Source organism: Macrobrachium rosenbergii, chromosome 5 (genome assembly GCF_040412425.1).
Source record: "Macrobrachium rosenbergii isolate ZJJX-2024 chromosome 5, ASM4041242v1, whole genome shotgun sequence".
NCBI classification, from domain to species: domain Eukaryota; kingdom Metazoa; phylum Arthropoda; class Malacostraca; order Decapoda; family Palaemonidae; genus Macrobrachium; species Macrobrachium rosenbergii.
This window is the reverse complement of record NC_089745.1, coordinates 36,818,529-36,827,989: the sequence shown is the minus strand read 5'-3', so window position 1 is coordinate 36,827,989 and position 9,461 is coordinate 36,818,529. Positions and strand designations below refer to the sequence as shown.

Here is a 9,461-nt window from a genome sequence, read left to right as displayed (position 1 = left end):
ATATATATATATATATATATATATATATATATATATATATATATATACTCACACACACGCACGTTTAGTCGTGGAGTGGTAAGTAGAGAAAAAAATAATAACATTCTAAATGATAGGGCAACAAAGACGTTATCAAAAATAAACTAAAAAAAGACATGTATGTATGTGTGTGTGCGCAAAGAGTAATGAATGGCGAATTCTCTGTAAGGGAGACGCATTACTTTCCAACATTGCACACAGGGATATTAAAAGCCTCTGAAGCTGTGGAAGAATCATTCTTTATTCAACTGCTGAAAAATGAATGGGGCAATTAGTGCTGTACTGTTTTTTCTAACAAGAGAAAGCATTCCTTTTAACTAGAAACTGTTTTCCGATGAAAATAAATCATAACCTGGCGCATACAGATTAGCATACACATACACTGGGCAGATTTTGGAAAGTGGGATTATAACTTTAAAGCGGTATACACCTTCCCGCATATGTTAACTCTTATGACAGTTTTTTAACGTCTTTCTGGGCAACAAGTGTAGTTTCAGTGCCAGTATATATTTGTCTATTTGTCTGCTATGTTTTGTCTGTCAGTATCTCAGGAGAGCAAATTCACAGAGTATCTCTTCATTAACTCCACTTTGCACTGGGCGTGGTGCTGGAGCGATTATCCCCGTATAAATAGAGAGAATATAAAAAGGCCAAATTATGATGGCAAATCGCACCCCCATTAAGAAGCAATCTAAGGTCCTCGAGAGCACCGCCGTGAACTCTTAAGAAAACATTCCCATTATCCAAGCTCATCATTATCATTTCTCTCCCTCGACAAAAGTCCTGGAAATCTTGACTCAAGGCTAATATTGACCTCTGCATTAATCACTTCAATGGGAATGGCTCATTAAGAGGAGTGGATTAAATGACAGCTTATTCACAACCGCAGTAATTTATACCAGCGATTATTTCTTTTATGGACTTACTCCCTAGATTTCCTGGAATCAAAAAATATAACTGCCATAGAAATAGATAAATTCAGACATAAATAAATAAAAGATCAGTTCATTACTTTCGATATGCATATCGACGTTAATTTCAGTGACATGGCAACTATCTGTTGTATCATATGGCATTCTTATAAAAGAAATCGCTCATCTACAATTTATTTCTTTGTTCCGTTATATTTGGCACTACTTCTAAGAAACTAATATCACACTCACGGAATCAGAGAATCCCTCTGAAGCTGGGAGTGAAACACAATGAATATTTCAAATGTCTCGTATTTGCTGAGCAGCAATGTATGAAATTTATGTCAGCATTAGCGAGCAATATAAATTCAACACTTATAGGGAATCCGGAGATTCATAATGGAATCGAATGCAAAGGGGAAATTCATTTATTCATTTCGAAGTTTGATATATCAAAGCTACGATACTAAGGAAAAAGTAATAAAGGGAATCACAGACCCTGATATTAATTTTTAATATTTAAATAGCCTTTTTTTAAAAGCATTATGAAGAAATTAAGTAACCCTCTTGACTAAAGAATACAAAAATTACTGACTAACCAGTACAATAATTTATAACCTTCCCTCACTATATGCGAAGGACGGTCCATGATAAATAACCAGTATACTGTATATGGTGCAGAATCACCTTCACTATATACTTGCAGTACTTGGAGAGACTTTTTCGGGGGTAGGGATAAGGAAAAGACGTAGGTTTTAGTGTCGAAGTCTCAAACCTCTCTCACGGGGAAAGGAAAAGGCATACAGAAACTTGAACCTATGACAAGAACAGAACATGGCTGATAATAAACATAAGCTCAGACTGGGAATTCTTATAAATACTGTGGGTGGTGATCCCTCAAGTCAGTAAATTTAAGCAATTTTCCTCTACAAACCCATGTCAAAGATGTTCTGTTTGCTTAATACTGTTGCATCAGTTACTATAAAACACGCACACACGCACACACACACACACAGTAAAGACAGTTCTACAACGGAACTTTTCTATACTCGCAAGTATTAAGCCAAAAATGCCAGTTAATATCGAATCTTTTTACCTTCGGAATAACTTACACCTAAAGGGAATACATGATAAGTGCATCTGCCATGGTCAGTATTCGAACATATGCCATTTTGAGCTTGATGCAGAGGAAACAAGAACTTGTCCATTCGGCTCTCGACAACCAAACAGGCAAGTCCCTGTTTCTCCCTACCAAACCCATAAGTTACAGATTCGAATCCTGGCATTGGCAAACTCATTTATCACACATAATTCAATCTGGGTGTAAGTGATTCCCAAGGGAAAGTGAATTAATGAGAATATGTGGCTTAATATTTATGAGAATCATATAAATATACATATACATATACATATATATATATATATATATATATATATATATAATATATATATATATATATATATATATATATATATATATATATATATATATATATATATATATATATATATATATATATATATATATATATATATATATTTATATATATATATATATACATACACACACACACACACACACACACACACACACACATATATATATATATATATATATATATATATATATATATATATATATATATATATATATATATATATATACTTTTCACGTTTGGAGGCAGCAGGGCCAGAAATGTACAGCATTCCGCTATCTAATTATAGCACAGACATATGAGGTCTGTATAAAAGTACACATGGATTAAAACGCGTTCACAAATTACTTCTGTTATCTAGGTATAAAATAAATCATAAATCAAGCAATTTCATAATTTCTCTAGCGCGCAAATCCCTCAAGAAGAGCACATTTGTTCGCTCGTGACTGCCAACACCAATTTCTGTAACGTTAAATGACAAAATTCCATACAACTCATCCACTGCCACCCGAACCACGCCACCTCAGTCTCTCCAGAAGAGTATGCTTATTTTGGTCGACAACAAGAAACAGAATTATGGCTGCGCCGTCACTTTCAAGAAATTGTGTCATGTGTCTCAGTATTCTCAGAGAATCAACTACAAAAGCATGTTTGCGGTCTACTGTGTTGAGCCTGTTCCGTTCCTAATTCGCTTGGGTAAAAACCAAAAGTTCTTTATATGCACATTCCAAGATGGGTAAAAATGAAGTGAAATTCGGGAGCTGATGTTCAAATTACTCTATAAAAAAATTGTCAGCTTCTGGTTAACGTAATATTCAAAACTTTATCACCTGCCAAACTTATTCTTTCGATCTCGTTACATAAAAATAAACACTGAATCTGTCCGAAAAGATATCCCAAAAGACACAATACAACACATAAACGCTTGCCTGATAGTTCTGGAGGATAACTATGCTGCACGAGCATACATCGGAGTCAAGAAGGATATATAGACACTAGCAGTGTATGGCATTTAGATAACTAAAAATGTGAGCCAATCCAAAGGTATTTCCTTTACAGAAAGGAGCAAGTTCATTCCACCTTCAATCATTTCATGTAATGGTCACCTAACCTAAGTTGTGTATGTACAGACGATCTGAAGTGATTCAGTCCCCAGTTCGACAACTATTCCTGAATGAACTCTTAAGGGCGGAACAGGAAAACTCACTAACAAGTTACCTTAATTAAACTGAGGGTCATGACAGAAACTGGAGCGTTGAATACGTTCAGAGAAGCTGCGCAAATCTGAGCAATCTCCAGTGACAACTGGTCTATAGTTCCGAACAACTAAGAACAACTGTTTGTTTATATAAAAATTAATAACTTCAAAAAATTTTTAACACACATATATATATATATAGCACTTAAAGTCAATCTATATACAGATACACACACTTTTATATAAGAAAACATCATATAATATATGTATATATATATATATATATATATATATATATATATATATATATATATATATATATATATATATATATATATATATATACATACATACATACATACATACAGGGTGTTTCAAAATTAAAGCCCCCTCTACAGCATAAACTAAAATTGATATGGACAAAAACAAAAGTAATTCAGAACAGGTATTTATTCAAGTTTCTCTCTGAGTATTTAATATTTTGTGTGGCCTCCATCTGCCTGTACCACAGCCTGCATTCTTGAGGGGTATGATTTTAGTAAACTGCAAAAAAGCTGAGACTCAAACTCCATTTCCCTGAGCACTTCGGTCACCTCTCTTCGCAGGTCGTCGAGGCTTGGTATACCATCATAGTTCACTGTGCGCACTTCAACACGATCCTTTAAGATACTACCAATGTTTTCACACACATTAAGGTCAGGGAGCTACCTGGAAATTCACTTGACGAGAAGAAATCGATACCACTGTTTTGAAGCAGCTCCTGTGTCTGAAGAGCCTTGAAACATGGTGCCTTATCATGCAAAAATATGACTTCTTCAACAGATAACACATTTTCAGGATCTTTGAGGAAAGGAAATACTCCACCAGTAAGCACAGTTTCTCTGAAGTATTCGCCATTCCATGACTGTCCTTTTTCTTTGATGATCCACATTAACCGTTTAGCTGTGAAACAGAGAAAAATTCCCAAACATTCAGGAAATTTCACAACTTGGCGATAGCGCACGTCATCACTGATATCGTCCAACTTTACAGCCCAAATGATGTCATTTTTATGATTTGGCTTCCTGACTGTGTAAATGAAGAATTCGTTTGATGCAGCAACATGGAGAAAGTCAGCTTCATCCCAAACTTTAAGAAATGAACCACAAAACCATGCATGGTCTTCTCTCTGTTGCTGAGTGATGTTGGGCTTGCTGATAACATGAAATGGCTTGATACCAGATTTTTTCACCTCACGATATACAGCACTGTAACTTCTCTTCTTGCCCCTTTTTGTTTCTAGTTCAAGCGCCAATTTACATAAAGACTTTCTTGGCCTACCCAATGCCTCAGCTATGATGTCTTTTGACTCCTGAGAAAGGACTTCAGACCTTCCAAGATTCTCACTCTTTTCGTGATGACAGTCACATGGATTTTTGTTCCAGTTTCTTTTAACAAAGGATTCATCTCTTTGAATGTATTTAGCTATCCAGGAACGTGAAGTGAAGGATGCGCCAGCATCCCTGGCCTCTCTGAAGGTTATAGCCCGGATTCGGTCAATCCATCTGATTTCCTCCGAGTCATTAGCCATGGCTGTATCTAACTCTGTCACTCAGTCTGAAAATACAAGAAATGTAAAATGAAAAATAGCTTAATAGAAACTTAAACTAACGTACTTGGAGATAGGCTATAGCAGAAAAATTCATAATTTTCCATTTGTTCTGTGGAGGGGGTGCCTCTAATTTCAAACACCCGGTATATATATGTGTGTGTATGTATATATATATATATATATATATATATATATATATATATATACTATATAATATATATATAAATATATACTATATAATATATATATATATATATATATATATATATATATATATATATATATACATATACAGTATATATGTGTATATACGAAAAGCCATAACCGTACTTATCAATACTTTAGTTTTACTGGTTAATAGATTCTACATTTTAAATATTTAGCAATCAATCGAGGCAACGAGTTGGCAGAGCTCTCAAGTCGAGCCGAGTAAACAATGACCTCATTCAAGGGATTTCGCATTTGGAGATGTATAGATTGAATGAAGGCCTTCCATTCCACGGAGAATCCAATGACATTCATGTATTATTCAAGAGAATGGGAAATTAGAAGAGGATTTCATTTGGTACTGGACGCAGTATAAGATATTTGTCCTTTTCTTAAGAAATATTATTATGACCAAGATAGGTCCGCTACATGCACTTTATTTCGTTCATTTCCTGTTGGGCATTTCAACAGCATGCTACGCCATGCACGTTTAATGTTTAGTCTATAAAACCATTAATATCGAATGATCAGTATCATTGGAATAACTTACAATCAAAGGGAATTATGTATGACAAGTATTCGAACCTAATTCTTCTCAAGCAGTCCTACTGACACAGCGGATTAAATTTCTGTCACAAATGTTAGAACCCCAAAAAACCATGGCTCCAATCTCGGCCGGGTAGGTACACTTATTCATACTTTTTTCCAATATACAGTTATTCGAAACAGATGGACTATTTGTGGTTTAATATCTAACTGACACACACACACACACAACACACACACACACATACACACACACACACACACACACACACACACACACACATATATATATATATATATATATATATATATATATATATATATATATATATATATATATATATATATATATATTTATATATACATATATTTACATATTTATAGGGTAAAAATATTAACCAAAATATAGAAGATATTGTGTTATATTTCTTTCATCCTTTAAGGCCTTTTTCGTTAATACTGCTCCCGTTTTAACAGTTCTTAACAAGAATTTAGATTTATTCACGTATTTATATGTATATGCGTGTGTGATAGGCTGGTTCTCAGAAAGTCTTTTAGGATGATGATGCAGGGCCCATGCCATTTTCTTGGCTCCAACCGACGCTGATAGCCAGGCACAACTAAGCTGGCTGGCTGGTGGAGAGCCGGACAGGACCACGGACCTTGCTAATAAGAGTCTATCGCTCTCCTACTAAGCCAATTCGCTGGATACATATGCACAGATGGCAAGGAAGATTAAAATATATGTTTTTTCCACACTTCTTTCTCTCTGCCTTCTGAATTTCATCTTTTCCAGTAAGTCCCCAGATGGTCATCTTTTTATACGGTCAACGTACATAATTCATAATTTTTGACAAATAAAGTTATTTTAGTAGTTTATCATTCATCAACTGTCAAGAGGCTTTCTTTTATTTGTTTAATTTATACAGAAAGCATTTCGAAGTCTTTAATCCTACTTGTCATAGTCCCATCCAGTTTTATGGAACCGTCAACTATCTGCTTCTCTCAAAAACATCTGCCTTCGTACACAAAGTACAGTCCATTAGCCTTTCATACTGTTGTGGAAGAAATGGTCTTGTGTTATTACGCTCGTCTCAGTTTGTCTGGTCTTACAATGAAAATATAGAAAAAACTTTTATATTCTGATACGCAGTAGTGCTCAACGTGTTTATACAGACGTGGGAGTTCAATAGATCTTCTTTCAAACAGGAACCCCATCATATGCAAAGGAAGGCGTCTGTACTTTTCCTCAAAGAAAGTTTCTTATTATTTTCCAAAAAATAATGCCTTTTTGTTCTTTGATAAGCCATACTTACATTGTCTGTAGCTATCAATAGCCCTGTATGGTTCACAATGACCTTTCCTCGTCCTTTTTATAAGCGAGAGATTGTCAAACTGACGTATATTTGTATTCTTATGAAGACATTGCTTCTAACAAAACGTTCTCATTATTTGTCCAAACACAGCCAGCCTTACCTTTTAAAAACCATACGTTAAAAAATAGATGCATTTTTTTGTCCTTTTTATCGTTTACTAATGGCAAAAATAACGAGTGCCCTTTTTCTGCTTTCAAGAGGCATATCTCTTTATCACTTCAATGAGGGTGTCTCTGTAAGTGCACGTTTCTAAGAATTCTATGCGGGTTTCCCCTGGCGCAATGATCTCTTCCATTTAAATTTCCCACCAAAAATGAGACCTCCTAACATGACAAAAGAATTGTCCCCGCTTTTATGTACCGATGCAAATGGCACCTACCCCTGAAATGCCTAAGACCACTAGCTTGCATCTCTCCCTGGGTAAATTATGACGAGAAATTCAGAATGAAAATTTTTTCTTAGTTCCAGTCACATAAGTATGGCACGAGTAATATTAATAGATCTGTTCATAACACAAGGGAACCTTATCTTTTAAAATTCCTTTTTCAATATGCATCGACGCTGTCAGATATCGCTCCGCCTCCCCAAGATTTTCTCTAACAAACGAAAAACTTTTTAAGGACGATAAAGTTGTAAATTTTGATATCACGCATTCTGAATCAGTTCTCGTGATATACTTTCCGTTTTTGTTGATGACCTGTTGATGAAAGAAAATATCTGACAGAATTCGCTTCGCGGAGCAACTTCTCCTTCGAGGATGCGAAACACATTACTTTATGTTTTTTATTCTTTAATAAGGTTATGTAGTTTGCTGAATACAAGCGTTTCTAGGTAATGCATAAATAAAAAAACTCGTCAGTCATTTCCCAGAATGAATCGTCTTTCCTATTTCTGTCCAAAGACAATATCATCCCCTTTGGAGGAAGCGGCTCAAATAATACCCCGAGTACAACATAAGGCAAATTAAAGCTATTGCTCAAATTTGCCTCCGTTCTGCAGGCTGCAGATGCTCTGCGAAACAGCACTCTCACAAAGGGAAAAGTAACAACGGCTAACTCTCGCCCGAAAATAACGGTATAACAATAAAGCCAATACCATCTGGTGATACAACGGCTGGTAATTTTCGTAAACTGCAGCAGACACGAGATTTACCATCCTGTTCAGAATCAGCTGAGGGTGGAGTGAATTTTATCCATGAAAATCTTTTTTTTAAGAGTAAATTAATAAAAATACTATTTTTGATGCTTATAAGAGCAACGGATTCTAGTATTAACTTGCTAGGTCGTCAAGTTTTCAGTTTATTCACTCATAAAAGCACCCTTTGTAATTTACATGAACTTACTCATCAACACAAAGACTAAGTGCACCGTATTCCATTGTCGCACATAATTTATACCTAACAATTAATATCCCCAACGCTCCATCTGATATTTAAAGCATAAACTGGACGGAAACCTTGGATCATATCACTGGTATTCTTATACGAGAGGTTCCTTTCTTTTCCTAATTGTATTTGCTCAAATAAAGGCTGTTGTCAGCAGCAAAGATTTCAAGCAGTGAAGGGACTACTTAAATAGCCTGCATTGCTTAAATCTAGGATATTAGACGCCAATGACAAGACGTGGCCTTTGGATGACTCCAAAGGCAAATTACCAGACAAATTTTATTCTCTATTTGGTCTCCAGTAACACCATAGTTAAAGTTTGTAATGCAAGACTTAAAATGAGATCTACAAAGAAATGAAATGTTAGGAGGAAACTGTAGTAGTCTATTTTATCTATTTTAAAGATGGAAATTAAAGCAGTCAAAAACTGCATAAATAAAATGGTAACCTCACCCAAAACAAAACACTCAAATCCACTTCCAGCGTTCAAAGGCAGGAGTTAGGCATTAAACGTATGATTATCGAAGCCAATGGCCAACCCATGGCTACTCGAAGCCCTCTTGGGTAGGAATACAAACTTCAACCTTACACAGCAAGAAGTACTAAACATAATGCGCCAGATAAGCATGTAATGAGAGAAAATAACAGATATCAACAGGGGCTGGCAACACAATGAAAAGTACGCAAATGAAAATCTGCAAATCACGGGTTAAAGAAAACCAAGATACTGCATTATTTCCCTTATACCTTCTTTATGTCGAAGCAATATTTCT

The 9,461-nt window shown here is 35.2% G+C and overlaps 1 protein-coding gene across 1 annotated transcript in view; it reads right to left on the bottom strand.

Annotated features, from left to right (window-relative positions):
* Window positions 1-9,461, bottom strand: part of LOC136838665 (glycine receptor subunit alpha-4-like) — an 825,852-nt gene that overhangs the window by 725,501 nt on the left and 90,890 nt on the right. The window lies entirely within an intron of this gene.